This window comes from Meles meles, chromosome 9, assembly GCF_922984935.1.
Source record: "Meles meles chromosome 9, mMelMel3.1 paternal haplotype, whole genome shotgun sequence".
NCBI lineage: Eukaryota > Metazoa > Chordata > Mammalia > Carnivora > Mustelidae > Meles > Meles meles.
In genome coordinates, this window is record NC_060074.1 from 36,284,576 (window position 1) to 36,310,864 (window position 26,289).

At 39.6% G+C, this 26,289-nt stretch overlaps 1 protein-coding gene across 4 annotated transcripts in view; it reads left to right on the forward strand.

Annotated features, from left to right (window-relative positions):
* The first annotated feature begins 2,236 nt into the window (after positions 1 to 2,236).
* The window catches only part of RHBDD1 (rhomboid domain containing 1), a 123,146-nt gene continuing 99,093 nt past the window's right edge, over positions 2,237 to 26,289 (forward strand). The window contains exon 1 of one of the 4 annotated variants that reach the window (XM_046019783.1): positions 2,237 to 2,363. The gene's annotated coding sequence lies outside the window, so the exon portion shown is untranslated. Of the gene's footprint in view, positions 2,364 to 2,461; positions 2,559 to 26,289 lie in introns of those variants that run through there. The other 3 variants (XM_046019782.1, XM_046019786.1, XM_046019785.1) reach the window with 3 other exon arrangements.

Genomic DNA, 26,289 nt, shown 5'->3' on the forward strand with positions numbered 1-26,289 from the left:
TGATTCTTAAATTGTTCTTGAATTGTCTAATTTGCAAGCTTTTTCATAATAAGAAAGCTATAAATTCTTTGATAAGTTTTGTACATCTTTTGGTACAGTGCTGGCTATAATAATAAATGATCCATCAAAAGCAACTGGATACCAAAACAAGCTCCTCTTGAAAAAAATTACCCAGTAGTGTTATTTGCTCACGGTGTCGTTGCTTGATGTCCTCTCTCCTTCAGGCCAGGTTTTGAAAGCTGAAAATGACTGATCTGCCTTCCTGCCGGTTCCAGTCCTAGATTTATGAACTGTATAAAGGTTCTTATCACAGCTCTTTTATTTGTATGCAAGGACCACATAACATTCATTTACATCAAATGGCTTAGTCTCTAGTATCGTTGCTCTCTTACAAACCTTTGATAAAATTAGAAAATTGTTCAGATCATTAGATGGTTCTTGAATATTATACACAATGTGCATAATGCTGCTTTTTCTCATGATTAAGATAATGAATACTTTGAGTGTTTAGGAATCATCATTTTACAAAGTAATGAAACAATTGCATAAATTTAATATTAAAGGTCTTCTGACACTGATTCTTAGTTATTTGTTCTATCATTTGCTATTAAAGCCCTGCCTCAGTGAAATGATGTGGGATTGCCTCATGTTAATGTTTAAGATGTACAATTATCGAACTGATGTTTGCCAATTTAAATAGGACTTGAGTATACAACATGCTGATTTCAATAGGAATTAAAATAAGGTTCGGGTCTGCTCAGTGAATCATGTAGGACAAAAAAAGGTCATTTTTAAAAAGGTAGACTTATTCCATCCTCTTAAATGTCTATGAATTTTTTCACAGATAATTTTTGAAATGGAATCTAATTGCCAAAGTATATTCTTAACCTTTATATATGACATTTTTGAGATTACTGTATTAAGACTTCTTGACTTGTGGCTCCCTTAAAATTACTTCTGTATTTGATGGATTAAGATAAGAACAAGAAAAATGAGGCAATTATAGAAAGGTGCGAGCAGCATGAAATAATAGAAAACAGGATTAGTATTAACTGAATTGATGCATATGTTCATGGATCAGAAGGATAAATGGAGACCTCTTCTTTCTTCTAGAAAAGTATATAAAATACTTCTATAGGCAATTCATCTACACCCCAATCCCCTTCAGTTGATTTTGTAGGAATGTAGTTTCTCATTGTCTGCCAAGATTTCTCATCAGCATATTGTTCTCAGAAGAAAGGGATAGGCTCAAAGAATATATACTTGCAATTTCTTAAAAATCTTTCCTGTCACTTGAAAATCTATCATATTCCCCTGTACATGAGCCAAATTTTCATCTAAATTTCAAACTCCAAAATGACATATCCATGAAGAGCCCTTGCAATAAACAATAACAAAAGACAATCAAAACTCTTCTGGTTTAGGCAGTTTTTCAGTAGCCTCGCTCAACACAGCTGCCACGACTTCCAATAAATATAAAACAGCATACCACCACCTGCATTTGGAGTCCTCGAGAAATGCATGTCTTCTCCCTAGTTACTAGAAAATTCCATATCAACCAGTATGACAGCCTCTTCATATTGCAGGAAATAAGAGCATCACTGCATTTAACTTAACCGGACTCCCTACGACTGAACATAAAACTTGTTCCACAATAGAAGCAGAACCCCTAATTAAAATAGCATCAAAGGATACTTCCATCGAAATACTTGACACCGAAGCCTTTAAATGGGCCAACAGACTAATAAACGCCAGCTCCAACCTAAGCTTTGGGGAGTGAGCAGCTTATTTGGGTGGCTGACTTTCTAAACGTGGGCTCCACTCTCCCACTGTCTGCTGCTAACCCACGAAGGTGGGAGTTTCTGTGTCCCCCACAGGAATTCACAACCAGTGTCCGACTCCTCCACGCAGCAGCAGGACCCTGACGGCAGGGGTGGGCCAGTTCCTCAGCAGCCACAGGGGTCCACTAACCGCTTGTCTCCATGTCCGTTCCCTCGAAAGCAGGTCGTTCCTTTGCTTCATGTGTGAGTAGGCGACCACCAGTCATTTATGGCAGGAAGGACTTTTATCCATGTCACTCGGAGCAGGCGGTTAGAGCCGGTGCTCTCTGACGAACCTTCTCCCGCGGAACCCTCGTAACCTACCGGGGGTAACCGCCGCGGCACGCGGTGTGCACACCCACCCCGCCGGGGCACAAAGGGCGCGGGAGCGCCACTGAGCATGCGCGGCGGGAGGCTGGCCCTCTCACTTTACGTCCCCCTCCCACCCCCGCTGGGACGGGGAGCATTCGGTATCTGGCGCTCGTGCGTGATGACGCACATGCGCGTGAAGACGTGTGGACGCAGGCGGGGGCCGTAGAGAGCGTGAGTTTCCGAGTCTGTTTGGCACCCCTTGCGTTGTCGGCTCTGCCGGGTGCTTCTCGCCCTTTTTCCAGGGCCGCGGCGCCGGGCGGTGAGGGGGTGCGGGGCGCCAGTCGGCACTTCCCTGGGGTCGGGCCAGGGGCCGGGTTGGTGGCGCCCTTCCGCATCCTGGGCACCCTGGTCAAGTCTGGGAGCCGGGTGGGTGCTTCGCGCAAAGAGTCGACCAGGGGTCGCATCGTCTGCACCCCGGTCTCTTCTCGGGGCCGACCGAGCTGGGAACGACGTGCTCAGAGATGGGGTTGGCTCTGTGGGAGTTTTAAAAAGATTCCTTCTGAAGGCAGGAAAAGTGAAAGTGAAGTTGCATCAGCAGCAACTTGCAGTTTCGGATGTTGGAAGAGTAGCTCTTTTTCTCCAACAGTGTGTGCGGCAAACACAATCCTAACCTAAATAGTGGTATTTCTCTTAGTAGGGGGTAGGAAATCCGCCTGTGGAGTTAACCATTTTTCTAGTCAATCCTGTCCAAAAACGGATCACAAGCTTCATTTTTCCAAACTGCCCATAACTTTTGAAGACTCAGGATTGCTATTAGAAGGAATTACTGCAGTGTCATGATTTGGTCACCGAGTTGTGTAGATATTTTTTGCAGGACGCTCAGTGACAGCTGAATCTTGCTGCTTTTAGTTCTTTGCAATTGCTTCTTAAAAGTCTAACGTCTCACATTTATGTCTTTTTTTTCTTTTGTTAGTTCCAGTAAACTATTAAAGACTTCTAATTTGCTGCTCACATGGCAGCTTGGGGAAGCAAGTAATTTTACAAAGAAGAATAGCAATACACTCCTAATTGTCCCAGAACTACTAGCATCAGCATCGCCTGGAAACTTGTTAGGATGGAAATTTTGTGGTCTTATCCTAGATTTACTGAATCAGAAATTTGTTTTAACCAGACTTGCAGTAATTCAATGCATGTGGGTTCTAATGCGAATTATTGCCGTCGTGATAAAGAGGAGAAATAACAGAATGGAATGTGAAACCACGTGAACCCTTTCCTAGGTGTAAGACCTTCAAAGGGCTGTAAATATGCACTGTGAAAATGCAGGGAAAGTAAGTTTAACACTAACACACATTAAACACTCAGAGATGAGATGTTATTTAATAGCTTGTTAGAACTGCGTAAAATTAACTACTTGGATTGTGCTGGAAGGATTTTCATGGTGTTCAGTGTGAGCTGAAGTGCCTGAATATCATGACAATGGCTTAGAGGGCTTTTTACTTGTTTATTTCTGGATTCTAGTTATAGTCTATATAGTCGAGATTGTTGGATGCCAAGATATTCTGTTGAAAGTTATAGCTGCATGTACTAATACCAGTACTATTTAGGCTGTAGGTTTTTTGTTTTTTGTTTTTGTTTTTTTTTTTTTTTACAGTTTCTTGTTTGTTTGTTTTTTAAAGTAGACCCCATGCCTAGTGTGATATTGAACTCACCACCAGAACATCAAAAGTTGCAGACTCTACGGACTGAGCCAGCCAGGCCCCCTGGAACTGTAGTATTTTTAAGAATGGCATGAGTATTGCATTAAAGAATAGTCTTAATTCTTTGGCCTTTTGGTCTTTTCAGCTTAATCGTACCTTCTTCTGTTCTAGAACTTGGTAAAGAAGTTGGGTGGATAACCAAAGATAAGCCTTAGCCCTCTTGCTAAGGCGTGTTTATGACTTGAGGGCAGAAGCCCAGGATGAAGATGTTTCTGTCCTTTTCTTCCTTTTCCATGCGTCATGTAGGTCCAGGAAGTAGAGGAGGCCTCATCATAACTACTCCCTATACCCCTGTTTTCTGGAAGCATCACAGGAACTAAATTAGCTGTGCCCTTTACCTGCTGGTTTTTTTCAGATAGTCAGTTGCAGTGTTTACTTACAGTCTTTCTCTTCCATTTTCAGGGGTCCATTGTTGGGGGGTAAAGAGAAATATTTAGGATTTGAAGCAGTTGCCATAAAATCTAGACTCATTCAAGTTTGAGAAGGGTCAGTGCCACACCATGGCCTGCACAGCGTGTCACTTTAATTAGAGCACACAGCTCCTGAGCCACACCATGGCTCTTAGATACTGTGGGTGAGAGTTTGCAGATAAACATGAGTCACTTTGGATAGCTGCTTCTGTAAATAATTCTGTTAATACTACCACTAAATTAACACTGTCCCATCATGAAACATTCATTTTTCAAAGGTCCTAAATAATGTTCTTGTTCTCTGTGTACAATGGGCAGATCTATAGCAGTGGTTTTGGTCAGACTTTGTTTTGAACTCTGCTTCTACTACTTATTGAGGTCATTAGACAAATTAACATCCTCTCAGCCTTAATTCTCTCTTTTGTAAAGTAGGAGTCATGGTGTGTGCTTACCTCAGGACATGAATTAAATGAAATAAATTGCAAAGCATGTCTACCATGTGAAGGTCTCCCAATAAGTGCTACAGTTGCACAGGTGGGAAAGATAGTTATGACTCCAAACCTAACCTTACCTCATTCATTTCCTATTTTTATAAATGAGGTATTTTTTTTTATTACCTAACTGTACTGCTTTTCTTTTTAAACGTTAAAATTCCGAAGAGTCAAAGCTTTCACATTATTGTGAGTGAGAGAAAGAAAACATGGAAAAAACTAAAACTTGAAAAAATGGTAGAAAAACACTATCTTCAGTTTTATCACCATAACAGAGCAAATTCTGTGAAATTGTTTTGGATGTTTATCTGAAGGTCAAGGTCAGGGGCTGATTAATATTTAAGTATTCTTCAGTTAGTTAAGCAGGACAGCCTACTGCAGAGGGGACACTATGTTCCAGGAGGTGAAAATATGCACTGTGCATTATCTTCCATTTAAAAAAAAAAAAAACTTTTGTGTTTTTATGTGTATATAATATATAGGAGCATGGAAAATACTTGAGTCATACCAGCTCATAATTTTGTTTACTTGGCAATGTATTATAATATGGAGATGGGGACAAATAATCTGTACATTTATGTAAAATTACTTGGGTGCATGTGTACATAAACATCTTTTTTTTTTTAGATTTATTTATTTATTTTGGAGAGAAAGCGTGAGCAGAAGACAACGAGAGAATCTCAAGCAGTCTTCATGCTGGGTGTGGGGCCTGGTGCTGGGCTCAGTCTCAACGACCCTGAGATCACAACCTGAGTTAAAACCGAGAGTCTGATGCTCAACCAACTGTGCCACCTGGGCTCCCCTAAACATTCTTATTTATGTATTTTTCAGATTTTATTTATTTGAGAGAGAAAGCATGAATGAGTGGGGAGAGGGGCAGAAGGAGAGGGAGAGAGAATACAAGAGACTCTGTGCTTAGCAGGGAGCCCGACACAGGGCTGGATTTTATAATCATGAGATCATGACCTGAAATCAAGAGTCAGATACTTAACTCACTGAGCCACCCAGGCACCCCGTAAACATTCTTTCAAAACAAAAGAGAACAGAACATCTAAAAGATTAAAAAAAAAAAAAAAAAGTCATTTAAAAGAGAGAAATGAGGGGCGCCTGGGTGGCTCAGTGGGTTAAAGCCTCTGCCTTCGGCTCAGGTCATGATCTCAGGGTCCTGGGATCGAGCCCCGCATCGGGCTCTCTGCTCCACAGGGAGCCTGCTTCCTCCTCTCTCTCTGCCTGCTTCTCTGCCTAGTTGTGATTTCTCTCTGTCAAATAAATAAAATATTTAAAAAAAAAAAAAGAGAAATGATGCTTTAAGGAAATGGATTTCCTTTTATGCTTCAGTTCTAGTCACATAAGCAGTGGTCCTTAGATTTTTTATTTATTTATTTTTTAGCAGCGAACCTCCTCTTTAGCAGAATCTAAAGCTCAGGAGATGAGAAGCCTTAAGAGAGATTGAAAGGTGCAGTTCTGCTTGCTGGTGCTCATCTTGAACTTTTTGCAGTGATACTCCAAGGCCTGTCCCCAGAACGCTGGAGTTTAGGGAACTGGGTGTGACACACTTCATCTGTGGGATAGAAACCATCAAGAGACAGTTGTATCTAAAAAGTCATGGCATTAAGAATTATTGTGAGTGGGATTCACAAATTTGTGAAAATAATTCCCAGAATTTTCAGCAATGTCAAATGTATGTATAACTTTTCATGCAGAGGAGTGAGTGGTTATTTAAAAAAAAAAATCCAGTCTTCATTATGACCCATATTTTACAAAAAATAGGAGTTCTATGCATGCTTTTAGAGAAATCATCTCAGGATTTTTGTTTTTTGGGTTTTTTGTTGTTGTTTTTCTTGATCCCACTAAACCGTGACAGCTGTATCACTGTTAAAGTTATTTAATATTTTAACTGGCTGTTGTTTAGCATTACAGATGACTCATGGAAAAAGAAACAAGAAGTCAGTGGAAATATATTACTTGTGTTTACTGTCCCTCTGTTTTTTGTTGTATGAAAGCAGCTGGTTTGCAATTTGTATGGTAAAGGGTTTTTCTTAAAGAGTTAATTTTTAGTTAATAGTGAGCTTTCATAAGAAACAATCTCAAATGCTAAGTATTTGTAAGATTGTTATTAATAGGGGTGGTAGTAATATCACATTGTCTTTTTTCATACATTAAGAAGGGTTTCCTGGTGACAGCTGGAGTGTGGGGGAGGGGGAGTCACTTTCAATCAGCCAGCTGCTCTGTGCAACATCATGATGGCGATATTTCAAAGCCTGTGGGATAATTTTGGCTGTATTCAGAAAAGAAAATGTGTCAAATTTCTGGGAAGCAATAGATAGTGTACAAGAGCCATATAAGAGCCCTTTGGGATCTAGATAATAGTCAACTAACAATGTGTGCATTCAGGTTTGCATGTTGGTGTTATTTTACCATCTATTTTACCATCTAGTTTCTTGGACATTGTTATATGAACATCATAATTATGAAGCAATAAAGTCCAGTTCCATGGGGGGAAAGGCTCATTACTTTATGGAGAGGAAGGGAGATTGGAAAACAAACTTTGGGAGTGTGCTACGTGCTTTCACATAATATGCTATTTCATATATTCTTCACAATGACTCCAGTAAGTAAGTGGAATTTTTCTCATCTATGAATAAAGAAGCAGAAGCTCAGCAGGATTGATTATATGATTTGCCCAAGGCCACATACTAGTAAACAATGGCATCCATATTTGACCCCAAATCTGGCTTCAGCTCCAGGAATGTTCTCATTATACCAACAGCTGTTTCCGCATGGTGTAAACTTACTTATGCATTTTTAATCCAAAGTCACAATATCAGGATAGTTATGAATGAAATTTTTATACATATTACAATGACTTCAGCCTTATATAAATAAAATATAGGGTATGTGTATGTGTGTGTGTAGGTCTGTGTGTGTTGGCAGCTACTTCTAATTTGGGATTTCTTTTTTCCTTGAGGGATTCTCTTGGGCAACACTGAAAGAAACTTTGCTACATTTTTTAATGTTGCAAATCCCAGCAATTTGCAATCATGTGGTTATAATGAATCAGTTTGATTCTAAGTTGGAACCAGTGTAGGAACAAATATTGTGCATACTGCCTACATAGTCCCTTCCTTACTACCAAAGTATTTAAGATTTACTTGTTTCTTTCAAGGTATGTTAATTTTGTATTACTAAGGGACCTTCAGCTTTCCAGATTTTTAGCTTATAGCTATTATGTCCACCAAGTGATAACTTAAATCCTTTTATTTTTGTGAGATAACTCTCCTGCTTTTGATTATGAGTTTCACGGATCATTTCATCTCCCTCTGCATTGCCCACAGGGTAATGCCTGCCCAGTATTTTCTTTCTTTGCTCCACAACCCATACAAAACCTTAAAACTTATTTTTGCTATTGTGTAAACATTCTGTGCAACTTTATATGCATTCCTGTTTTCATTATCACAGCATAATACCTCTGTTTGTATTTCTGCTCTCTAGGCTGTGGTTGCCTGAAAGGACAGTACCTCTCCCTTCATAGGCCTTCAGATATTTCTTAAATGAAAGAATATAGACAGTGAGATATAAAATTATCTGCTTAATGCTTTTACTGCTATAATTTCACATTCATTGGTTTTCTTCTCTGGGCTCATAATTAGAAAAATGTGATAAATTACAGGATGGTGGAACAAGGGGGTAAGCCCACAGAAAAGCATGCAGGGGTCATTCTATGATCTTTCCTAAAGGCTATCAGGTTGAAGAAACCTCTTATTCAATTAATTTCTTCCTTCTTTCCTTTTTTTTTTGGTAGGTGAATCTAAGTGATTCGTTGTCTCAAAGTTCTAGTCAGAAGTGTTCACCACGTGATAACATTTTATTAAATGTGGAGAGTAATCTTATTTTCAATGAAGAACAACAGCAAGGAATATGTTTTGAAAATCAGTAATTAGATTTTTTCTAAACATCAATCTTATATAAATGAAAGACAAATTTTAGACGATTTATTTTTCCTTTTGTGATTACATTTTCCATCCAATATCCAAGTTTAGACACTTAGTTTATGCCTTTAAGAGGCCTTTGCCTTATTTATGCAGAAGTTGGCTCTCGTACTCCCATCCTTAGCGGGGCGCACTCCTCTTTCTCTAGTGATAGTATGACTCTAGCAGATCTTTGCTGCCACTTCTGTACACATCATGTTTTGGTTCTCCCATGGGCTAGAGTGCTGTACCAGGAGACAATGAGAGTTAGTAATGCTTGAAATAGACTAGGATCAGCTTGCCAGCCCTTGACAAATGTAGTGTTTTGTGTAGTGTTCTGCAAACAAAAGAAAGTAAGTTAACCATGGTATCCAGAGAGTTTATTCAAGAACAAAAGATTTATTGAAAGTTTATGGGTAAACTCAGAGAATTGACAGAAAACGAACCAACCAAGCCTTGGTAAAGGATAATAGCTAAGTGAGCTCTCAAGTGTTGGGTAGACTTGGTGGATTTGGACAGTACTTGGAGCTCTATCAGCTCCAGATGTTGCTGGTCTCTGCATAAGTTTTAGATTCCAGGGGGAGAGTTATGCTAACTTCTGGTCATTATCACCCTTGAGTTAGTGTGAGAAAGGACACCTTTGACTGTTGGTCCCCACTAGGACCATATCCAGTGAGGGTGGGAGGCAGCTTCCTATTCCTGAAAGAATGAGGTATTGTTGCTGCTGGACAGGCTAAACTCCAAGCTGCCCCACCACCTAGTGATGAGTGGACATCCCGTGTACCTTGTGGGAACACACAGCATCTCTGAAGTCAGCCATGCTCTTCTCCCTCTTGGCTACTTCTTGTGCTAGGAGAATTTCAGGCACATAAATAATTCACTAACAGTTCTTGCACAGAGATTAAGTGGGGGGGTGGGGATGGCTATCAGTTTTTTCATTGACTTTAGGCAGGTAAAGAACTCTGGCATGGAGCAAAGGTGAGCATAGTTACTTGAATCCTCTTGAAGGGAGTGATGGTGGATGCTGCTGGCATTGCTGCTCCGCATGTGTCTCCTGGTTAAGGACCTATGTCTAAGGGCTGTCAGTCGAAGAACTTTAATGAGCCCTCATTTCACTAAGACGTGTAGTCTGTTAGAGAAGGAACCAGCTTATGATTGATATTGGAAATCATAAGTGCTGATGGATCAGAATTGGAGTTGGCACTAATTCACCTTACCATGGAGCAGAAGTCAAGATTATATACGAAAATCCAGTAGTTTCATTTTTCTTGTAAAAAGATAATCTAATTATTTCTGTTAAGACTGTAACACTTTAAAAGGGTGGAAAAAATAAAGTTTTTGTCATCTGACATGAGATTTTTAATCCTAAAATAGAGGCTTATTAAATTCTCAAATTATCAGATAATGTTGACAGAAACTCTGGTTTGAAACTTTATTATAAAATTTATTTTAATTAAATAATGACTTTGCTTTCGTGTACCTTCCACATACACCATACTGTTTTTAAAATGTATGTGTATTTGAATCATATGATGCAGTTTAAAAATAATGGATCATAGAAAGCCCAGAAAAATGATAATTGGTTACTGAGTTGTAAAAATACTTTAAAGCTATTTAAAATCTTTAATCTTAGGTCTTATTTTGGTTTATTTGTTTACATGGATTAAAGACACTATTATTTCCCAGTTTATGATTTTATGTACTTAATCTCATTTAATCCTTGCAAAACCAAACAAGCCTGCCTCATGTCCTTTTACAGGTGAGAAAGTGGCAGTCAAACAAATTTAAGGCATATTATAGAATTCATAGCAAAGACCGTGCCCTTAACTACTGTCCTATACTACATACGTTAATATTGCTGGGCACATATATCTTTGACAAAAAACATTAGGACAGTTCTCTTCCTGAAAGCCTGTTTACCCCATTTCCTGACAACCTCTGTATGTTCGGAAATTGTTCAGATGTGTTGTATAAGCCGTCACCTTGTGCTTGTTTTTGCTGTGAGTGCTCCTACCTTGAAGCAGTATGCCCTGTGAAGCCTTTCATCCTTTGTGTCTTAGAGTAGCCTGACAGCCTTTCATGTTGAATTCAGCAAGATTGCTTTTCATTTAACAAAGCTGAATGTTGCTTTCTAGGTGAAAAATAATTAAGTGGTTTTAAAAGATGTATTTGATTAACTGGAAGCTGGTCCGTGTAAATTAATTATAACTGTAATGATGTCATAGCCTTGTCTTTTGTTATTAACCAGGTAATTGACCAGAAGTTTGGAAGCTTATTGTAACTGACAGTTAGTGGTTTGACCTTGTATGCTGTCTAGAAGTGAAACATGCACAATGCATGTAAATGCAGTTTTTTCAGTGAGCTGCATGTATTGTCAGAGCATCTGATCTTGGGTTCTTAGTTTTACTCTTCCTTTCTTTGCTGAAATTGGTACACTTGAACTGTGTATTATCTTGATTTCTCTTATAAAAAGCATCTGGCCAAACACAAATGTGGTCTATGTCCTTGCGTAGTAGCTATAATCAGAGGTAAACATTGACACATTAAGGACACGTGGTCAAGTAAACAACTGCCAAAATTAAAGGAATGTTGATTTTAAATTCCACACGAAGAAAGGTAAAACAACTTTTGGTAGAGAAGACATCAAGGGCATATTTGATAGGTTGAGAGAGAGAGGATTTGTCCCCTCTTACTCTAACTTATCTGGGAAAGGTCAGGGCATGTGGTGTTCTAAATCCTTGAGTGATGAGAGCCTCTAACTTCGGTGAGTTTGGTTAAAAGATAGGATTGTAGGAGGGAAACATGGAGTGAAGTGTGGTAATAGTGACTGACGAGCAGCAGTTCTTGAGTTAGCTGCCCTGCCTCCCATACACTTTCCACTGGTGGAATAGTCAGCTCTGCTAGGATAGGACATGGGCATTCCTGAAATCATCATGCTGTGCAAAATCATGCAGTAAAACCACAGAGACTATGGTGCGGATGGTGGCAGGAGCAAAACACTCACGAAAACTTGGTCAGTGGTACATTGATTAAAAAAAAAAAAAAAGTAACCTAACAAAATGGTAGCACACTTACACATGTTAAGTAGTTAAGAAATGCAGAAATACTACAATAAATAACGGCACGTTCCTTTCTGAAAATCCTGAACTGTGCTGGTGAAAGTGGTTGTTGGAGGATTGCAACTTGTGAATTATTGTCAAGTGGTAGAATAAGGATTATCTGGAATTGGGAGGCAGGTTATAACTGAAGGTGTGAATGGGTGTAACTCCTAAAATACTCTCCGAACTTCAGTAGCTGGTAGATGTTTGAGGTTTGTGAATGTGTGTGTGCATTTGATGAATTTCTTTGTAGCCTGCTTCAGCTGGGTGCAGCTTCCTGCTTTCACCTAATGCTTTTTGCAGATGAAATTGCACATAATCAAATGGGAAATTTGCATTATGCTCCAGTTGTTCCCTGATATATTAACTGCATTTGAACAAATTTGCTTGTTACAAAACAAGCACTATAGCAGAACTGACCAGACTAATTAACTTACATTCTCTAATAATACAGTTCAAACATTTATGCAGACAGCATATGCATGCTGTTTCCTTCTTAGAAATATCTTTCCTTCTTTTGTCTTTCAAAGCCTGGTGCAGGTGAGGAAGCTTCATTAAGGTAGTCTCTGAATTGGGTTGACAACATTTCTATAATTGGTACATATTTGTACGTTATTTGCCTATTTCCAAAAAGTGTTCACTTTAGAAATGACACAGGACACAAGTAAAGGGGGGGGGGGGGATAAACAACCAAATGGCTAAGTGGTTCTTAGCAGAAGAAAGCGTTTCCATTTATTAGGAGAAATTAAGATTTTTCTAGCTCTGATGGGATTTTGCTCAAGGAATAGTAAGTTTGATTGTATAATATGAAGATGATTCCTATGTGGCAGTCCCTTGGGTGTGATCGATGTCAAGTCTCACATAGTATGAAGGTGCATTTTTATAAGAGTCATTCTTCAAAGGCAAAGTGACATGTTGTGACCAGGCAGCTTTCGGAGACTTGGCAAAACACAGGTCTAAAAGTTGGGATAGTGATCTTTTTTTCCAGCAATTCTTAAAAGGTAGAAAAGATATTTTTGCTTCTATGTGACTTCATTCTCAGATTAAACCTCACTTTGTAGGACAGGACTGGGGGTGGGGGTGTGTGTGAAAGAATGCCAAGCAGGGTGCACTTCACTTTCCCACCCCCCACCCTCACCTGCACTTTCCGATGTATTTCCCAGCAAGGTGCCTGGCCCTGGTGGGAGAAAGTCAGAGGAGGCATGGAGGCTTTTGTTCCTCAGCATCTCTGTTTGTATAGTGTATATATCCCAGAATGAGAAAAAAATGACAATCTTATTATTGTTACTTTTTTGTTTTTTACTTGATTCTTAAATTGATTTTTTGTTGTTTCCATTGGCTATGACTATGATAATTAACCAAAAGAAGTGGGCTGTTTGAATGTTACTTTGTACTACTCTCTTAAATCTAGATCTACAGATTGACTTGTATCAAGAAAACAATTAGATTTGATAGAGTAAAAGTTTTCTGTAGTTAGATTTTCTATATTTGAAATATTTTCAAAATGCGTATACATTTTGACATGTTTAGTGGAAGTCACCAACTTCCCTTTCTTGGGAAAGACTATTATTCTTCAGGCTGAGGTTATGTCCTTCCTAATTTTTTTGGTGGTTAAAGTATCATATCTGTTATTAAGAGATAGTGGGGTGACTTTCTGTTTCATCTCTGACATGTATAGAGCTTAGAAGTTGTCACCCTGGTCCTCACGACAGATAAATGCTGAACAGTCTGAAAATCAAGACTTCTTAGATCCATCAAAGAACTGAGATCCCTATAAGGCAAACTCACTCCGCAATCTGAAGAGGCTCATATCAAGACTCATAGCCAAATTCGTCGGAGAGGAAAAATTTCCATACCCTTATGTGCTCCTGGGTTCTCCAGTTGGAGCCCTGTGAACCTGACTGACAAAAGACAGATCAACGAGAAAAACAACTTTATTAGCGTTTGGGAGTACACAGAGATGAGTAACTCAAAGGGATGGTAGGAACTTGGGCTTATATAGCATCTTAACAAAAGAATAGTACATTTTTGGAGAAATAACAAGACTAAAAGGACTTTGAGTTTCTATGGGAAGCAGATATATGGTGGAACTAATGGAAGATACAGACTAGTTAGTAAAGTTTGTTGTGTAGATTCCACTGATGCCACATCTAGGGTTGTCCCTAGTGGTTAACTTTTGTCCATCCTGATAGCGAAGGAGGGGAACATTTATAAATTCATGTCCTGCTGTTAGGTAAACAGGGGAGGGCAAAGACCTTTACTTATATCTGCTTCTTCTCAAATGCCTCCAACTCAGAAAAAAATGTTTATGCCAAGTGGTATATATTGGTGGCATATTCTGCTACCCTGCGATTAGCTTACCTGGAAATGAGTCCACTGAAGGTAGTAACTAATAAGACCATTTAAATGGTAATTTAAGTGATTTTCTGGAGCCAAACTGTAGACTACCTTAAAAACTCTCAACTTTTCTGCAGAGACAAACCTGACTCACAACTTCGTTTGAAGAACAGACACTCTGGAGCCAGATTTTATTGTGGTTAAAATTTCTGCTCATCTATAAAATGGGAAAATAATAATAATAATAATAATAATAATAATAATAATAATACCTGTTTAGTAAAGTTTAGAGGATTGAATGGGATATGTGAAATAACAAAACTAAGAGAATTAATAATGAGTTTGGTATTTTTTTCCAAAGGAAAACAATCCATGGATTTGGGGGCAGGGGATAGACTACCCGACAAACAGTGAATCACTCTCTCCTGGGGATTTTGGGCAAGGGCAAATGGTATATAGGGTATTAGAAGAGGCATTGTGGAAACAGGTATGGTTGGCTAGGGGGTGTGGGATTTCCTTATGAGGCTGGCAAGTCCTGTTTTCTAGAGTAAGATGAGCTAGCTAAAGCCAGAGATGGAAGTTTGGTGGTATAAGTGTTTAGATTTCCTTGACAGTGAGGCCTTTCTTGTAAGTACAGACTGACTACAGTTTAGGTTTGTGATGTGGGCCAGGCCATTGGCATGGCCTCCATCTGTGGGTCCAGATCTGCACATTAACTTTATCAGGTAATAGCACACATGTAAGGTTTGAGAGCAGTACTACCAAAGATGAACTAGTAATATGTGTGTGTAATTGTAGCCAGTGATTTGACTTTTCTTTTAGACCTGTATTTAAGAAAAACTATCAATCAGTAGAAAATGAGTATTTCTGTTTGTCATTAAAACAATAGCTAAGATTTAATGAGTGTTTACTGTGTGCTGGGCATTATTTTAAGCACTTTGATGTTTTCAGTCATTTAATCTTTACAAGAATCCTAGGATCATGTTTAGCTATTATAATTACTACCCCGTTTTATGTAGCGGGAAGCTGAGGCTTACTTGAGGTGACTTGCATAAATTTGCACAATACTTAATGCTAAAGCCGGTCTGTGGGACCAGTTTGGACTCTGGAGCACGTGCTCTCAAACCTGAAGACACACTGAGAACACGCAGTTTGGAGGATATGACAATAGGGTCTGGTGACATCCTATTGACAGTGGTAGGTCATCCATTCGGAAAGCAGTGTGGGACGTTAGTGTTGTGGTCAGGGAGCCTGTCAGTGAGGAGCCTGGACAAGAGCTGGGCTCTACAACTGAGGAGGAATTGAATGGATTGGGAAGAATGGAGGGGGAATGTGTCCTGGGTAAGGAGTGATGCTAGCAGGGCCCTACCCACAACCCCTTCATGCATTCTGATGGACTTCTAGCCTCCGAGACCTGCAGTTCTTTGCCTGAGTGTTTTCTCTGGCCCCTGTCACTTGCTTTGCCTGCTGTGGCAAGCCACAAGTAACAGGGAGTTAAGGCAGACCCTTAGCCCTGTGGGCGTTAGCACTGGGGCATACCTATACTGGGATTTCCCAATGGGATTTCCCAATGAGATTAAGCCCCAGCATCCATCATGATGGCTTGCTTGGTAATGCACACAATTTTGGCTGTTTGCTTTCCCATTCTGCTACTAGTCAGTTGCCTCCTAAATAAATTCCATAAATCCTAAGTGTGTCACCTCCAAAATAAATTACTTGCACAGAGACCCTTGTCTCAGTGTCTGCTTCTCAGTGAAGCCCAAACAATATATAATAATACCAAAACAAATTGCTATAATCATCAAGAGTGTGCTAATTAAATCCTCATACCAACCACTTTGACAGATGGGGAAACCAAGGCTTGGATTGATTAGATAATTTGCTCAAGGTAACTAACGCAGCTAATAAACAGAACAGCTGGGTCATCTGATCGAAGGTAGCCATTGTAACCACCGCTTTTGCTGAGCCAAGACCTAGAGACAAGCATGACCTGATCAGGAAAGTGGGCATAGAAGAGTGATAGAAAATAAGGTCAAGTACTCAGTGTTTTAAGTTTAGTAATTACATTGGCCTCAGGGAAGGGTCTCTTGTTCTGCTGTTACAAAGCTGCACAAATGGTTCTTCCTGTTAATGGTTGCTTGGGTTGGATTTATGTAATCAGAAGGCCCCCCAGCTTATCTAGACTTTGCATGCTGGTGATTTTCCCAGAGTTAGGGAAGTGCAGGGAGGGAACAAGGCCTGACTGCCCTTCTCAGGGACCACCGTCCTGGTCTTGCCATGGATGTGTGCAATTCTAGGCAGGTTATAGCTGAGGGGACCTTTACACTGCCCCTCATTGACCTTTACACTCATTCCTGCAAAATCCAAGGCAAGGTGACTTAAGACATCCTGTGTCTGTGTATGATTTTCTGAATGGTCCTCCCCGATTCCAGTGAAATTGTTTGAAAGCCCTCAGCAAATGGGCAATGGTAATGGAGGAGAAGTATCTGTGCATGGAAGGACTCCTGCTTACTATAAAATCACCTAGTCAGACTTTTCTGAGACCATGAGAGAACAAAAATAGGGTAATTCTGTAGAACTATTTTGTGTTTCCCTAAATCTACATCCTTTATCACCCTATGGGGGTGAAGCACTCTTGCCTCTCTCAACTTCTTTTTTCTTAAGATATATTTATTTATTGTAGAGAGAGATTGAGAGCCGGGCAGAGAGGGGCAGAGGAAGAGAGAGTCTCAAGCAGCCTGTGCTGAGCATAGAGCCTGAAGTGGGGCTTGATCCCATGACCCTGAGACCCTGACGTGAGCTGAAACCAAGAGTTAGATGCTCAATTGCCTGTGCCCCCCAGGTGCCTCAGAGCAACTTCTTAACTCGATTGAAACAAGAAACAGTTGTTTGCACTGTCTTTTTCTCTGAGCCTAATAACTCTGCCTTGCCTGTGGTCAATGGTCAGTGTGTTGTTTGTTGAGTGATCACATAAGTGACTTTGTTTAAAATTTAGCCTCTTCCTGGCTAAGAAAAAGTTAAACTCTCTTCTGCCAGTCCAAGTGGATAGATTTCTCTTTGTGTCTGCATCTCTGTCTCTCTTTCTTCATCCATATGTCTGTCTCTGTGTTTGATGATGTGTTTGGGGAATATAGTTCAGTCTTAGGACTAGATTCAAACTACTTGGGTCAACTTGACCCTACTCAGCCTGAAGGGATGGACCATTCCAGAGGTTGGTGTTATTGGACATTCAGGACCCCAAAGCGAGGAGCCAGACCTAGGCTAAGTAGAACCAGGGCAGCTGGCAGAAGCAGGGGAGAAAGTGCTATCTCACCGAGAATAGTTTCTCTGGTTCCTTTTAATCTTCTTTATGCTTTTTACCTAAAGTCTTCAAATTGCTGTGGGGATGCCCCAGCATATTGCTCGGCACAACCAAGGCTTTGTCTTTTCCTTTCACTTTGACAAAATCCCTGATTCTTTGGAATGTACAGTGAATCTTAACTTCCTCTATTCTGTGTAAATAAATAGGCACCATGGCTCTTCTATTGTTAGTGTTCTTGACACTCATGTAAAGAATTTCCTAAACCTGTAGTTCCTTTCCTGAGTCTTGCTTTTATGCGAAGCCAACTCATTGTTACCTAAACCAGAGACTTTTCCACAGGTTTGATGACACGTGGCCCCGTTACAGAGCCACAGAAGACAGTAATCTTGATTTTCTGGTTCCTCAAAGGGCTTGGCCCAGTTCTGCGGCCTCAGCCCAAGTACTACTTGAAGAGTATCTCTGTAACCAAGATCACAGAGTCAGATGGGACAGTGGAGGAGGGCAGGACAGAGACCCAGTAACCCATCAAGATAATCCATGATCACCAGTACCTTCCGCCCTGGGTAAAGCCTTTTCCCATCCTCAGTCAGCTCTTAGTGAAGTAGAAAAACTTGATTTTTGTTGTGGTAGTGTTGGTGGCTTTTTGTTTTCTTGTTTTATCTTTTACTTCCTTGGCCTCTCTGTCCTCTTAATAGTGGGGCCAAGATGGAAGCTCATGCCTTTGGTTTAACCTCATGTACTTTCATATTTCTCTTAGGTGAAGTTGCAGGAACCTTTGCCTTAAGCACTCTGAATCTTATCATTTCCTGCATATTGTTAAGAATCCACAGGATAGAACAGATTATCAGGTCCTGACTTAACAGTTTCCTTTGGTGATTCCATTTATTGCTGTGGGCATGTATTTTTGTGGCTCAGAGTAGGTGATTATATTATTTGAAATCACTTGGCCATATTTAATTGAAACTAATCTTTCATAGCTACCACTGTAGTTGTGCCTCAGTTATTTTTGTGTGTACCAAATATATTTTATTAAAATATTTGGATGCAGTGGCTCCAGAAATTCTGATGGCTCTAGAGTTTCTATATCTAAGGGTCTCAGAAGTAGAAATCTGGTTGGAAGTGGGGTGCAGGATTGGGGGCTAGTAGCTAGGGGATGCCTTAAAGGTGTGTTTCCATAGCAGGCATGTTCTTCTTAATTAGATTTATGATAATTTGGGGTATGGGGAGATGATCATGAAGATTAACCCTCTCCCCCAATGGACACTGTCTGTATATTTCTGAACTATGCAAGTCTTACCCATTTTTTCCCCAATCTTTTCTAACATACCCTTTTGCCCTCAGCAACTTTACTGTTTAAGTCCCAGAATTTCTTCACATTGGTTTGTTTTCTAGGAATTTTACCTTAAAATACTTTTTACTTCTTTTGCAGTGTTAAAAATGTAATTCTCTCCTTGTAATAATTTTTTTAAAATAAGCATATTTCAGTGACCCTCATTATTGTTGAAAGCAATATCTAACTTAAAAAGAATTGCTCTGCCTTATCTCTCTTGGTGAGATCTTTTCATAAAAGGAAGCCCTTTGCTAAATGGTTAAGTCTTGAAGTCTTCACACTTTTTTTTTTTAATTTGACAGAGAGAAATCACAACTAGGCAGAGAGGCAGGCAGAGAGAGAGGAGGAAGCAGGCTCCCTGCAGAGCAAAGAGCCCAATGCGGGGCTCGATCCCAGGACCCTGGGATCATGGCCTGAGCCGAAGGCAGAGGCTTTAACCCACTGAGCCACCCAGGCGCCCCGAAGTCTTCACACTTTTAATCACTTTTTCCTCATTACTACTTAAATTAGTTCTAATAAAATTTTACACCATGTAAGTAAGGATTGAACTAAACATGAAACATTGTTTATTCCCTTTTCATACTTTCTAAAAAGCTCTCCCAACCTTGAGTTTACCCTCCAAGAAGCATTTATGTGAAAGAAAAGTAGCTGGCATTTTCAGAGTTCTTCGTGTAGTGAGTTAAGTTAAAAAATATTGATTATGAAGCAGAATTTTGAACCATTTCCTGGCCTGCCTCTAGATCACAGTCTAGAATTTACAAAGATTTTTATTTAACCGCTTGCAGACATTCGAGGCATATAACAAATGCCTGTGGATACACAGACTTTTTAGGACAGCTTCATAAGAATTCTTATTCATAGGAATAGGCGGTAGCAACAAGGGTCACAGCAAAGAGAGAGAGATCACCAGATAAGCAGTTCCGTCTGGTGGGAGGGGCTGGATTTGAGTCCTAATAGTCCAGTTTATAAGCATTGCCATCTTGGCTTATCTATAAAAGAAAAATGGAATTTCTTTCTCTGTCTCATGGTTTCCCACCAAAATTTCTCATGATTTCTACCAAATTGGGCTGTTGTGTTTGGAATGGGGACACTTAAAATGTAAGCTATGGGATGTGTGTGAAATTTGCTTTGGTGACCTCTGGTGGTGAGAGTGCCCCACGTGACTATCTATCTGGAGATGGCCACTAACTAAGCACCTTGGACAGAGAAAGCCAAGGGCTGAAGTTGGAACATCCCCAGAAAGTCTCAAGGGCAGAAGCTCCACTGAGCTGCTCCTCATATGGGTAGCTCTAAAGAGATGCTTCAGCACAGGTAGCGGGACAGTCAGGTGATTCTCTTGGCAAGTGCCAGGTAGACCAAGTGGGTAACATGGAACTAAGTTTGTGTTCAGATATTTGTGAGAATTATATGAAACAAATTAGACATAACTGCTTTGAAAACTATAAATGTATGCGTTAGGTATTAGTTATTATTGGAGAAGTATGTGACTATTTTAAGACTTTGAATCCTAGGCTGCAATGCTTGAAGTTGATCAGATGAGGAGGGTAAAATTTTAATATCTGCTAACATTGGTAGAGGCTTATTAGGTTGCAAGTATAGTCCTGCGTGGTTGACAAATATTAACTCATCAACAACTTTGAGGCAAGTCTTACCTTATATAGGATATATTTTATAAATGAGGGAACTTAGGCACAGACTGACTGAGTCTTTGACCAAGATCATACTGTTCTATGCAGTTGAGTCAGAATTTGAACACAGCCATTAGGCTTCGGAGTCCATTCTATTAATTATAACACTCTTCAGTTTTATGATGATGTTGTAGAGAATGCCATCATACGTGAGAAACAAGATGGATTGGGGGCAGGGGATAGCATGATGAAATTGAATTTTCACCAAATCTAGTCAGGCATTATATAAGTGGCTTGGGGGAAGAGTGTCCAGTGGTAAGTGTCTGACTTTTGTGAGGTCTGTCACAACATAATACATGCCCTTATTAATGATTTCTTTCTTATGTGAAACATTTTGTTACTTCTTATGTTGTTTTCGTGGTCTTAAATCCCCTCCACCTCAGAGGGCAAGGATTCTGCCTTCCACATGAATGATATTCATACTCAAGGGAGGCTACTATAAACAGCAGTTGGGCAGTGTCTTATTAAGGTTGATATATTTTATATTTGTTCTCATTGGGAGGGATGGTAGATGAGGGAAAAAAGGAAGGAAGAGGTCTTGTGTCTTAAAAACTCTATGGCTGGTAGCTTAAAGTCAATATTTAGCCAGTTGGCATTCGGGAAGTAGTCTAATGGTTATACCGAGCCAGGTAAGACAATTTCTTATGTGGTTCTAATGATGAAGCATGTGAGGCTGGAGAATCACTGAAGGAAGGAAGTCTCAGAAGCCCTCAAAAGGGAAAAGTGCTTTCAATTCCTGTTTCTTTTGGAAGAGACCAAGTTGTAGATATTTCCGTGAGTAGGATGTAATTACTGAGAGTGTCACAATGTTCATGACTAGATCCCCATTACCTTCTTAATATAATTTGATTCCTGTTTTCATTTTTTATTCATGAAGTCAATTTTCATTCACTTGAGTGTTTTCATTTCTTTGGGTCTCTCTGTCTTTAATAGGAAATAGCAAAACAGAGTCCCACTCTGATTCTTTGACCTTAACATTATTGTGGTTCATGAAGCCACTTAACAGATCCAGATGGCTAAAAGAATTTGTCATTTATGTGCAACTTGCCATTAAACAATTATGGTACTCTGACAGAGAATTCACCCAGGACCCCCAGGATCCCCCATTTACTAATCAGCTCAAGTGGATGATGCTTTCTGGTAGATTGAACATGGGGTAGTGATGTGAAGCCATACCATTTGCTGTTACACTTAATATTTAAATATTAAGTTTTAAAAGCATAATTTACATGTTGTTCATATGACTATGTGTTACATTAACAACCCTATATTGCCTATAAGCTATGTAAGCTTTTTGAAATGAACTCCTGTATTTAAAAAGAGGAAACAAATTACTTTGCAAGCATTTAGTTAATTCTTATTTTTTGCTAAATGCAAATACATACTACACTGTACATTTTCTTATTTTTAAAAATATTTTGGAAATGTACATTTTGTAATTGGGTTCTTTCAGGACCTAAGGAAGCTAACAATACCTTTTAGGAAAAGTAAAAGTATGCTAAGAAGTTTTATTGGAATAACAAAGTATTTTATTTTGTGCCAGACTAAAATACTCTCATCTATTGGTCTTATAGTAAGAAGTAGAGAAAACAATTTCTTGTGTTTGGATTAGAAAAGCCATGAATGATAGCATTCCTGAGAGAGTTAGGGATTGAGAAGAAATGGTTGAGTCCAGTTCATTCCTAGAGAAAAAAAAACAACACATTGGTTTTTGTGTATGTTTTGACCAAGTTAACATGGTATTTATGATGTGCTAATTTGTTGCCCAGCTCATGTAAATTAAGAAGCAGGGATGCTTTTATGTTTAACATAATCTGCTATTTCCATAGCATTTTTGCTTTGTTTGAAGTGGTAAAACATACTAACCCTCTGTTACTGTCACATCGATTTTACAGTATTTATTGTCAAATGAGTGGGCCCTAGCTTATGTCCCTACTAGTGACGTACACTGACATTCACTCTTAACACGTCCCATCCAGAGGGATGACAATGCTAAAATCCTGGTAGGCTAAACAGAATGATTTCTTTGTGGTTCCATCTTTCTTTTCTGAAGCTTTCTTTTGACCTGAGCTTGTTAAACTGTTTCTTGGAGAGAGAGTGGGAGAGAGAGGGCGCGAGATTGTCTGTATGGTTTTGCAGACCTATCAGCGTGCATGGTTATATTACATTTTAAGCAACGAAAATTTAGGCGTTTGCTCAGTGTCATTAATAATTAGGGAAATCTAAGTCAGTACTACCTCATACCCACTCAGATGGCTGAAACGAAAAAGGAGGATCAAGACAAGTAGTATTGAGGGTGTGGAGACATTGGAATCCTCTTATACCACTGGAGGGAGTAGAATAGGATGCTGAAATTTGGAAAACAGTTTGGCATTTCCCGAAAGAAATGACCCAGCAATTCTACTCCTGGGTATATATCTAAGAGAACTGAGAATGTGTGCCTACCAAAAAAATTATACACGACTGTCCCTAGCCGCGTTATTCATTTGAGTCAAGAAGCAGAAACAACCCAAATGTACCTCAACCGGTAAACAGATGAACACCGTTACTATCAGATGCCAGATTGGGGATATAGAACATTTTAATTGAAAATTGAGACATTTACCACCCTAGTAAATTTTAATGATTAAGTATTTTATGCTTTGTAAGTAGAATTGAAAATCACTGTAATTAGATTTTTCCCCTTTTTATAAAACTCCTTTCTCTCCCCCTTGAGACACATTGGTTTCCCAAGTTACAAATTCAGTTTCTTTTGTTTGTTCTAGCCACGTGGTTTTTCTTATTACGTACCTGTTTAATTTTTAATTTTTCATTAAAAGTAAATATGGCTATTTTCCCTTTGAATATTTCAAGAAGTCTTCCATGTCTCTCTGTCGCGACTTTGATATAGTGCTGTCTAGTGTGTATTACTACATAATTAAAATGCCACTTTTTAATCAAATAGTTCTGGCAAAACAACCTATTAATACACTTTACATGGACCAGAGGTTTATTTCTGTAAAGTTGAGATAAATGTTATAAACGCTTTTCTGGGACTAAAACGTAAATGAAATAACATGCTCAGTGCTATGGGGAGGGTTGCTACAACTGCAGGAAAAATACTTAGAAGATGAACAGATTGTAGTCTTTTTAGTCAGTCTTATTTATTGTATAATGTGGATATATTAGAAAATACTCATCTTCAGTCCTTGGGCAATAACTTGTAAGCACTGACTATATGCCAGTCGTTGTACTAGGCTCTAGGTAATTAGTGGTGAACAAAACAGACAAGGTGATTCTGCCCTTGGCCATTTCTGCTGCAATCTGGGAGCTCTTGGGTTGGGAGCACCTTGTGGTGGGCCACCGTGACTGGGGCAGAGACCAGAGAAGTGGACAGGATAGTGGTTGTTGCAAGTGTGTGGTTATGGTGAGGAGTTTGGGCTTTATTCTAACTGTAATGATAAGCCATTGTAGGTTATTTGCAGGGGAATCCAACTTCAGTTTTATAGGGATTATTCTGGGTGGTGGTGGGAAAATGGTTGGTGGGAGGGAATCCAGTTAGAGAGTTTGTTATAATGCAGGCAAGGTATGATAGTGCCTTAGATTGGAGTAGGGCTCAAGAGCTAGAAAGAAGGAGATTGACACAAACTGTGGACAAATTAACCAACTGTGGTGGATGGGATGTGAGGATAGGAGGGCGATGAGGGCAAAGGGCGGGTCAAGGATGTTTCCGGCATCTCTGACTTGAACAGCAGGGGAAGGGGAGATTCTGTGTCCTGAGATGCTGAATGCGGAGGCACAGAATTGGAAGGGATGGATCCAGTGTTCAGCTTGGGCAGGTTGAGCGTGAGGGAAAGATGTGTTTCTGAGCTGGGGGAGTGCAGGGACTAGCCCGCTCTTCCTTGGACGGTGGTAACTGTTTTATGGTCTGGGTACAAGTTAGAATAAATAATCACTTCCCAAACTAAACAGTCTGAACTGGTTTCCAGCTTATAGATGAGTTGCTGTAACGGATCATGCCTCTGTGGTCTCTCTTCCAGCTCAGCAGTCTGAAATTTTGTATATATTTGATGAGCACGATGAAACAACATTCATTTATAGTCAGTCCTCGCTTATTGTGATCTCTTCTCTCTGGTATTCTTAGAACTATGCTTGCCAGGTCCGTGGGGTCAAGTTACAGATTTGATCTTCACATGGACCACAGGGATTTTCTGTTACTGTGTTAGAAGCTGCATTCTTCACTTTTGAAGGCTGACTTGATAACTTATTTGGAAGGAAAGTGAGCCATAGAGTTGGTATGAGGTATGCCCATTTATCTTTGCTACTGAACACCCCAGACTTACGTTCTAGCCATACTGTACTCTAGTGGCCTTCATTTATAAACATGGATCCCAAAATATGTTCTGCACATCTCACACTGGCTATGGTTCTGTCTGCCTTCCCATTAAGTATACATTTGCTGTGAATGTGAACCACATCATTTTATTCATCCTTTGATTTGCTACAGCCAATATTTTTTTTCCTAGCAAATAGAAATGGGTTATTTAGGGGCTGCAATTGTAAGGGTTTTGTTCTTTGCAATGCCTCTGCAGTTAGGCATGGAGACTGGCATGCGCTTGGTACTTTATATTTATTAAATAGAGGAGTGCCCTAAGGAATGGCTAAGTAGACAATTTTGTGAGAGGGAAGGGGTAACTCAGTTTTCAAAAACCAAGAGACCAGACAGGCAGTATTCTTCCTATGAGATTATGCCACTGGAACCTACTGAGAAATCAAGGGTGCAAAATGGAAATTTGGGGATCCAAATGACAAAATGCATTCTAGAAACCACAGGAGTGGAATTCCATGAGGGTGTGCTGAAGAGAGCAAGAGTAGAGGCAAAAGGAAAAGCAGAGGAAGGGGGATTGCAAGAAGGGGGGGATGACACCACAGGAGAGCACAGGATCCTGGGGGTCCCAGCGGAGGTCATGGTGAGAGGGATGCTCAGGGAAAAGGACCATTGGATTTGGGCAGAAGTCAAGCAAGTGCAAAACGAGCCTGGATGTAGTGTGAAATAATATTGGGGAAGTTCGCTATCTTTTTTTTAATACTGCTCATCACTAATGATTCCCGCTGGGGTGGGGGGGATTTTTCTTAAGCAAAGACCCAATTAGTTTTGATTTTGTGCTGTGCATAGCCTAGCATCATAGGACACTATTTGTACTGAGATCAAAGAGTTCATTTTGTGATTTCTTGTAAGCTGATTACTTAAAAATGAAGGCTAGATTTTTCCATTGCTCCTATTATAGGTATTGAGGTTTTATACTAAAATTATTTAGGGAATGTTGCAAAAAACATCACAGCAATTGGAGATTTGAAAATAGACTTGAATGTCAATGTGAAAAATATAGACTGTTTCTCTACAATAGCCCAAGAGCTCTTCAGTTGAAATTTTTTTAAGTTCTTTAGTTCCTGAGAACACTACAGAGCTATAATAATAAGCTCATAGCAATAAAAACAAACAAGCAAACAAAAAGAAACTTGGATTGTGCTAATAACAGGGGTGTACACAAACACACATATACACATTAATGTGTAACTTTTTTCTTGGTCATTTCTTAAAATGCATATGGGAAGAGGATGGGGGGAGTACATTTGAGCCTTGTTAGGATGCTACCATTTGCATAAAGCTTTTTCCGCACAGGTGAGATTACATTAGAGTATTGAAAAATGTAGCCACTGTATATTTAGCATCTGCTTCATTCCAGATGTGTTACGATAATCCAGGAAAGGAGGTATTATCATCTCCAGTTTAAAGC